The following is a 9,163-nucleotide window of genomic DNA, read 5'->3' as shown; positions in this document are numbered from 1 at the left end:
TGGGCGCCTGTCACTATTGGCGTCCCTCAGGGCTCGGTTCTTGGCCCAGTGCTCTTCATTATTTACATCAACGACGTGGATGTTGGACTCAATAACCGCATTAGTAAATTTGCAGACGACACAAAGATTGGTAACTCGGTTCTGACTGACGATGACAGGCAAAGCCTCCAAGAGGATTTGCACAAAATTTCAGCTTGGTCGGATAGATGGGAGATGCCCTTTAACGTAGACACTTCAAGTTGGAACGAGGAATAAGAAGTTCGAATACGAAATGCGTCAAGGACTTGGGGGTCAAAATCGCGTCAAACCTCAAATTCTCACAGCAATGCATCGATGCAGCAAATAAAGCGAACAGAATGTTGGGCTTCATTAAAAGAAACTTTGTATTCAAGAATAAAGATGTAATACTCCCGCTCTACAACAGTTTAGTCAGACCCCACTTGGAATATGCGGTACAGTTTTGGTCTCCCCACCATGCAAAGGATATTGCTAAATTAGAAGGTGTTCAGCGTCGGGCAACGAAAATGATCCCTTCCTTGCGCAACAAATCCTACGAAGAAAGGCTTTCTACCCTTAACATGTTCTCTCTTGAGAAACGTCGCCTTCGAGGAAAACTGATCGAATGTTTTAAAATACTTAATGGTTTCACGAATGTAGACAGATCAACATTGTTTATGATCGATGACACTCTGCGCACGAGGAACAATGGCGTAAAACTCAGATGTAGACAAGTAAACTCAGACTGCACCAAATTTTTCTTCACCAACGTTGTAGTGCGAGAATGGAATAAGCTTCCACCATCAGTGGTCCAGTGTAACACGATTGACTCCTTCAAAAATAAGCTCGACCGTCACTTCCTTCAACTTAATATCAACTAGAGTAGAAATGCAACGTTTGGAGTCTTCTGATTAATGTAAAATCACTTAGGTTTAAGGACAGACCACCAAGTCTGGACCATGGGGTCTGTGTGGTCTGATTTTCTATGTAAATCTATGTAAATCTCTCTCTCTCTCTCTCTCTCTCTCTCTCTCTCTCTCTCTCTCTCTCTCTCTCTCTCTCTCTCTCTCTCTCTCTCTCTCTCTCTCTCTCTCTCTCTCTCTCTCTCTCTAACGGTCTTCATTATAAAACAGTTTTAGTTCTATTATAAGTCTATTTGGTATTCATCTTCATTCACTTCCTGGTCCTTTTTCCTTTTCCTTCTTCTCTCCTTGTTCGCCTGTAAATGTCTTCTTCAAGTTATCTTCCTCTTCCCAGTTAATGCCTGTCCTCGCTACTGCTCTCTCTCTCTCTCTCTCTCTCTCTCTCTCTCTCTCTCCAGCATCCTTCCTCTTCTTCCTCCTCATCCCTTTTCCTTCCCGCCGTATCCTTCCTTTTAATTATTTTAATTCCCTCTCCCCCTCGCATCCTTCCCCTTCCTGCTTTTCACTCCCTCTCCCTAAACTTCTAAAGCATCCTTCCTCTTCCTTCTCTTCGTCCCAAGGTCAGGATGGCTAGCTGGAGTCAACCTTCCGCCCTTCCAAGACTCGCCCTTCATATTAAACCTAAGGGTGAGGGGTAACAGAGTCCCATCCAGTGATCCAGCCAGACCTGTTGCCACGCCAGACCCGCGAAGGCTATTGGTTATGACGGGAGGCGTGGTCCTGTACTGATTGTGAAGGGTGTCTTTGGGTTCCTCTCTCTCTCTCTCTCTCTCTCTCTCTCTCTCTCTCTCTCTCTCTCTCTCTCTCTCTCTCTCTTAATGATGATGATGATATGGAGGAGAAGGAAGAGGAAGTGAAGGAGGATGTAAGAAAGTAAAATGTCATGCTTATAATAATGACTGAAAATGACAATAGGAACATTATCATCTTCATCATTTCCACCGCCACCACCACCACCACCACCACCAACAACAACAACAACAGAGTATTAAGCAACAGCAACCATCTGCATAACAAATCAAAATACGAGCAAGCGACTAGATAAATAGATAAGCTAATGAATGATAGATAAATGTACAGATATACGCGCACATAATAATAAGCCATCAGAATTCCTATTAAAAATATATTCACGATTCCCATATTCAATACCTTACAACTAATTGCATTGGCTGCGTTGCTCTACATGGTCTCTTAATAATAGTAATCTCATCTCGCTTTCTTCCCCTATAATTAAAATACCACAGAGTTAAATCATTTCACAGTCACGTTACTATCTTGCTCCCTTATTGATATCTTACGAATTAGTCGCATTACCCTCTTCTGCACCTTATAGATCTTCCATTTACAACAAGAGAGAGACGTGTCAACCATTTCGTTCTCCTTTCCTCTCTTTCTTAAGGTTTCATTGGCCTGTAGTTACTTATTCTCATTCACATCACCCTCTTTTCTTCCCTTAACCTTACATACTGTACCACTATTTTTGCGGCCCTCCCATTTACAACGCGGTGGGTACGTGACAGACACCCCGTACACACATACTCTCTCCGCTGTCCCCCCTTCTCCCCATTCTCCATTCTCTCCCCCCTGGCCAATGACCCCGCCAAGCCCAGCAGAAGAGAGCAATACATATATGTTCATCACTCTTGTTCAGACTTAGTAACCCCGAAATGGTCCCTCCACTTACTGAGCATAACAGCCCCGATTCCCCTGTCTCAGCCCAGCGGCCATCGTTCTCATTAACAAAGAATTGTGTTGTTTCTTTACTTTGCTTTTGTTGGCGGTAATGAGACGATGGTAAGATAACACGACAAGGCTCATGACTCTCTTTCTGTCTTCCATACACTGTCACAGTTTTAAATCATCACTGTTATTTTCTTATATTCTAATTTTCTTAAAAAGTGATAATTCTATACTTTGGAAGTGTTGCAAGAGAGAGAGAGAGAGAGAGAGAGAGAGAGAGAGAGAGAGAGAGAGAGAGAGAGCCTATACGTCATCTCTCATGTGATTTACAGAACACACGAGTGATGGGCTCAAAACAGCACAATAACACTACTATTTTTTAAGTTTAAATGCCTTATTTTCAGGAACTTAAGATAAAAAAGAGAAAGAATGCAAAAGAGAAAGAAAAAAACGAGAATAAAGACAAAAGGAGGAAAAATTAGGAAACAGGAAAGAAAGTAGTAAAAAAAAGTGCAGGAAAGAGAGGATAAAAAGCATAACGAACAATGGAAGAAAAACAAACCTATTTTACGATATCTTTCCTTGAGTACCTTTTACCTCTTCTTCCTCCTCCTCCTACTACTACTACTACTACTACTACTACTACTACTACTATTACTACTACTATTCCTATTCGTGGGTGTAGTGTGCCTATCTCCCGTTGCATATTCCTGCTTCCCTGCTCTTCCTCCTCCTCCTCCTCCTCCTCCTCCTCGTGGGTGAAGTGTATACCTATCTCTTATTATGTATTCCCTTTCCTTCCAACTCCTCAACTTCGTCCTTCTCTTCGTGGCTGTAGTGTACCTATCTCCTATTACGTACTCCCCCTCTCCTCCTCTTCTTCCTACTCCCCTTCCTCCTTCTCGTGGGTGAAGTGTATGCCTATCTCCTATTCTGTATTTCCTTTCCTTCCAACTCCTCAACTTCTTCGTCCTTCTCGTGGCTGTAGTGTACCTAACTCCTATTACGTACTCCCCCTCTCCTCCTCTTCTTCCTACTCCCTTCCTCCTTCATCTTGGGTGTAGCGTAAGTATACCTATCGCCTAGCGCGTATGCCCTTTCCCTCCTCCTCTTCCTCCTCCCCTCCCTTGTGTAGTGTACCTATTGCCTATTCCACGCGGCACGGCTCAGCGTGGGGCGATGAGGTAACTTCAGCAACAAGAACAAGAGACCATCGTCCTGGCGCCGTGTCCAGCCCCTGTGCACGTGCCCACCACGAGCTCATCCTCTGGCGTTGGACTCATGCCAGCTGATCCCTCCCTTCCTCTCTCTCCTGCCTCCTCTTTCTTCTTCTGCTTCTGTACCTATTTTTTTGTCCCTCACTCGGTCTCGCTTCCCTGACCTTTCTCTATCTTTCCCTATATCTCCCTACTGCTCATTCTTCCTCTATCTTTTCCTACATCTCCCTTTTCCCCATTTCCATTTCTTCTGCCTTCTTCTTCTGCCTCTTTTCCTACTTCTTTCTCCTCCCTCTCGCTCTCTTTCGTCTGCCTCTTCTTTCTCCAACTGTTTACTTTCCTCTCTGTCCCCATACATCTCCCTATTCCATATCCCCCTCTCTCTTGCCTTCTCCTTCTATCTTTATACTCCTTCCCCTCCACCTCCTTTTCTGCCTCTTTCTTTTCCCTTCCTCCTTTCCCTCCTTCACCTTAACTTTTTATTTTTTTTTACTGAGCTCTTTCCACTTCCTCCTCCTCCTCCTCCTCCTCCTTATTATTATTCTTCTGTGGTTCTCCTTGGTCTTTGCTTGTTTTGCATTCTCATCGTCTCTCTCTCTCTCTCTCTCTCTCTCTCTCTCACACACACACACACCGCTTCTCTGCCCCACGCTTTCTCTCCCCTCGGACACACACACACAGACACACTGTTTGGGTTTGACGATGTAGTAAACAAACCCACTCCTTCAGTTCTCTTCCCTTTCCTTCCTCTTCGAATTCCCTCTATTGGTTTTATCTCCCTTCTTTTGTGTTTTTGTTGCTTTTTTTTCTCTTTGGGTTAATGTAGCGGTAATTTTTGTCTACTTTTTTTCACCTTCGCTGTAGACTTGATAATAGATTCTCCAGGGATTTAAATTATGCAGTATTACCAGAACCTAAATTATGTAGCATTAGGTTTTTAGTCGAGATTTTTAATGAGATCTGCTAAGATGATATATATGGAGTTTGATATTAATAACGTAATTTGCTATTTTCTCTTATCCAGAAACGTGATTGAATGTCATGTAAATAAAAAAATATATATAAATAAAAAATATATATAGAAGTCGGGGCAGCTTTAAACATTACAACTGTTATTCACAAGATGTTAATTGCAACACGCACAAAGTAAAAACTAACCTCAGTAATACGAGATGAAAATGTGCAGCTTTATTCTCACTCCAAAAAAATAACTTCCATCATAGCATATTATCGTCGAGTGGAATGTCTTGCTCCAGTGACACCGACCATGGCCTTGGCGCGGCAGGGCCTTCACACGGGGATTTAAACTTTACTGTGTTCATTTGTAGCTTTGTGAGTATTGCCAAACTTTTTTCCCGGAACTAGGAAGCCTTGGGTGATGCGTAACACGGAAAAATCTGCTGTGAATTAGTTCTGAAACGTTATTTTTTTTTTATCTTTTTATCATAGCACACGAGGCTGACACAGGGCCGAGAAGAAATGCTCTTACAAAATTCTGCTCATATAAAAATTCATGTTCAAAGCCGATTATCTATCTATTTCGGGAAGTGTCTTAATATTCTCGAGTATCAGTCGTCGAAGGAAGGTTACTCCAGAATTTACCAAGGAAAGGGAGACAGATATTAGTTAACTCTTACAGTGAAAAGTTTGGCAACGTAAGGATATACTCTGAAGGATGGTTTTGTGCAGAGGGAGGCACGGGGACAAGCTGTGAGTTTTCTGCAAGTCTGGCGCTGATGAAGAAAGGCAAGGAGGAGAGAGAAGCCTGGATAAGTTGTGGTTAAATATGAAAGAATAGGAGGCAAACACTTAATTACTTGCATGCTTCTTTGAGAGTTATTGGGATTTTTTTTGTGTGCATTAAATTGAAAAAAAAATGTTGTGCATTAAATTGCTAGAAAATGTTGAAGTATCTCAAGGAGTCCAATAAAGACAGTACGTGAATAATAGCCGCAGCTCAGGTTTCACAAGCGTAACATTTTCTCTTGTTTTCCAGATTGTAGGAAAGTTTTATACAACAAAAAAAAAAACAGACGAAGCCTTGAATTGGAAAAAAATATATATATGAATATTCGTAGCACATAACATAATGGCTTTCTGAGAAGACAGAACTCGCTGTAGCGCTTCTCGGAAGATTTTGTGATGTAAAAAGAAAATAAACAGACCATGAATTAACACGTGGACGAGGACGAGGGGGCATCGGGTGCACGGGGAACATTCCCTTTGAAAGGACATCGAGAGCAAGAACCAGACACACGGACAAACAGACACGCAGGATGGAGGTCAAAGACTCTGCTCCCCCTCCTTGCCTGACGTCTTTGCCTGGCTGTATGGCAGTTTGAATCCTGTATAATTCTATTCTTTGTTTTGATGGGATTTATGAGCGTGTTATAGGTGAAGCTTCCACAAACTTAAAAAACATTACAACAACCATTTGCTAATAATTTGTCCTCCGACTACAAATAATTACTTTATTTTCTATTACTTTTCTTTTCTATTCAGAAGGCATAGGCGTGTACAAATTTTATTTTGCACACCCAGTCTCTACATTTTTTTTTTTCTGAACGTTTGCAAACATTTCAGGCTCTTCTGAACTTGCTGACTGCATGCCTCCCCACCTCCCGCGGCCTCGACGCCAACGACTTTCTACTCAAGCTCATCCCTTTACTGTCCAAATCCCTTACGCACGAGTTAACCAGTATCTTCACTCTTTTATCCCTCACGCAGGTAAACTCTGGAACAATCTTCCTTCATCTGTATTTCCTCCTGTCTACGACATGAACTCTTTCAAAAGGAGGGTATCAGGACACCTCTCCTCCCGAAATTGACCTATCTTTCGGCCACTCCACTGAATTCTTTTATTGGAGCAGAGAGTAGCGGGCTCATATTTTTATTATTGTTTCCTTTTTTTTTTTTTTGCCCTTGAGCTGTTTCCTCTGCTGTAAAAAAAAAAAAAAAAAAATTTGCTCTCTAACTGCTATAAGTTACTTTTACTTCATTCAGAATGTATGTTTACATATGTTACACGATTTTTTTTCCAACGTAACACCCATGCACGCCTATTTATTTTCAGAGATAAGAAAATTATCAGCTTTCTTTCTGCGTTGTCCTCTCCGTGAGTCAGGTGCGCGGCATTCAGGGAGCGCCGGGAGGGATGAAGTCACCCAGCCCTCACGCCCGGGCCAGGCAGGACAAGGTGCATCGACGGGTTTGGAGGTACTGCTGGACCCCTGCACGCGAATAGCCGCTGTGCAGGCGCGGCTCACGTGCTGCAGAAGGCCGGCAAGGGGCTGCACTCATGACCTTGGTATGCTTGTATCATTCCAGTGGCATAGCTAGGGGAGGTAAGGGGGGGCACGTGCCCCCAATGAGAATCCGGTGCGCCCCCACGGTGCCCCCCCACTGTGCCCCAATAGCCACCACTGATCCGGTCTTAGAATGTCTTGGTGCCCATGTGGCATCAGAATGCCCCCAAGCTCCACCTGCCTAGTGTCCCCCATACACAGATGTCGGTGATCTGAGCGAAAGAATACCTACTTCCTAAAATTTGTTTATTTATTCATTTATTTATTCATTCACTGATTCATTCATTAGAAGCATACACGACAACAAAATTATAGCCTACTAAAATAGTAGAGTTGCCCCGTACACACTTAAGATCAAAGTGTATGACTTTAATTATTCAAATGCAACACGCAGTAAAGCAAGCTGTTAAATCTTTCACAAGCGTTTTTCCTCCTCGTGAGGTTCCTGGAAGTCGCCTCGTGAGCTGAATAATACATCACCGCCTTAGTAACTGCGTCGGAGGTTGTGGTGCCTTAGAGGGCTTACGAATGTGTGTAAAGGAGAGGGGTGTGTGTGTGTGTGTGTGTGTGTGCTTCCTTGACAACAGGTTAGGGATCACTCGTGTACCACACGCGCCTTTATGTAACTAAGGTGGGGCCGCGAGGTGCTGACAGGAGGAAAAAGGGAGGCGCTACCACTCACTTCACTTATCGGCTGGACTCTTCCCAGCGTGAGGGAGACATATCCACCACAGGCTTTAATACCAAGGATACGTAAAGCCCAGAGAAAAAACGTTTGGCGTACATCTTCGACATTATATATATATATATATATATATATATATATATATATATATATATATATATATATATATATATATATATATATATATATATATATATTTAATGAGACAACCAGCGGTATTTTCTTTGTTGTTTTCTTTCATCCATTAATTTCTTACATGTTGGTAATTACAAGGGGAAAACACTGCATATGAACAAAACGAAAGAGAGAGAGAGAGAGAGAGAGAGAGAGAGAGAGAGAGAGAGAGAGAGAGAGAGAGAGAGAGAGAGAGAGAGAGAGAGAGCAACCTTCGAAGTCAACCAGTGAGGTCTAGACTATCCAGAGGCCTTGGGCATGTGTTTTCTTTAGACGATCCCTTAATGCGAACCTGCCCTTGACGCATAACCTAAAGCTCTTGTGTCGCTGAGGAAGAAAAGATATGCGGAAGAAATAAAGGAGGGATTCGATAAAGGAGACAAGGGAAAGTGAGAGGCATGATGAAAGGAAGAAGATAGGGGATGCAAATGCAGGGAAGACTAATTATAAGGAGTGATAAGACAAGTAAAAAAATAATTATGTATATTTGAGTGAGTGAAGGCATGAATTGATGAACGAATGGATGAATGTATTTATAAATCATTGTATGTATGTATGAATGAATGAATGAATGAATGAATGAATGGATTAAGAAAAGATGTATGTATGAATGCATGAATGAATGAATGAATGAGATATCTGTGAAAGGAAGCAGAGAGAGAGAGAGAGAGAGAGAGAGAGAGAGAGAGAGAGAGAGAGAGAGAGAGAGAGAGAGAGAGAGAGAGAGAGAGATGGACTGGGGTAGAGGAAGAGACGAAGCAGGTGGGAGAAAGAAAAAAAGACGAAAACACCTTTACGCCCTAAGCTCACCTGTTGGGACGAGATACACCTGAGATAACAGACCTCGGATTAAATTCTCCTCTTGAAATGAACCGGAAGAATCAAGCATCTGGAAAAAAAAAAGAAGATACGAGTTTACAAGCACAAGAAACTCAATACATTCTCTTCCATAAATAATTAAAAAAAAAAAAAAACAGAGAGAGAGAGAGAGAGAGAGAGAGAGAGAGAGAGAGAGAGAGAGAGAGAGCAGGGTTAGTCCTATACAGCCTTGGCACTCAGCTATTGCCAGTTTGCCACCCTTCTCGCGCCCCTCGCCATTGACTTTCTTTTACCCTTGTGACGGTCCCTTACCTCTGTGTGTGTGTGTGTGTGTGTGTGTGTGTGTGTGAAGGGAGGTAA

At 42.6% G+C, this 9,163-nt stretch overlaps 1 protein-coding gene across 2 annotated transcripts in view; it reads right to left on the bottom strand.

Annotated features, from left to right (window-relative positions):
* The window catches only part of LOC126994712 (dynein axonemal heavy chain 7-like), a 68,744-nt gene that overhangs the window by 47,017 nt on the left and 12,564 nt on the right, over positions 1–9,163 (bottom strand). The window contains exon 2 of one of the 2 annotated variants that reach the window (XM_050854006.1): positions 8,795–8,873. The gene's annotated coding sequence lies outside the window, so the exon portion shown is untranslated. Of the gene's footprint in view, positions 1–8,794; positions 8,889–9,163 lie in introns of those variants that run through there. The other variant, XM_050854019.1, reaches the window with a different exon arrangement.

The sequence above is a fragment of the Eriocheir sinensis genome, chromosome 7 (genome assembly GCF_024679095.1).
Source record: "Eriocheir sinensis breed Jianghai 21 chromosome 7, ASM2467909v1, whole genome shotgun sequence".
In the NCBI taxonomy this organism is placed as follows: Eukaryota; Metazoa; Arthropoda; class Malacostraca; order Decapoda; family Varunidae; genus Eriocheir; species Eriocheir sinensis.
The sequence above is the reverse complement of the archived record's forward strand: the minus strand, read 5'-3'. Positions and strand labels throughout refer to the sequence as shown.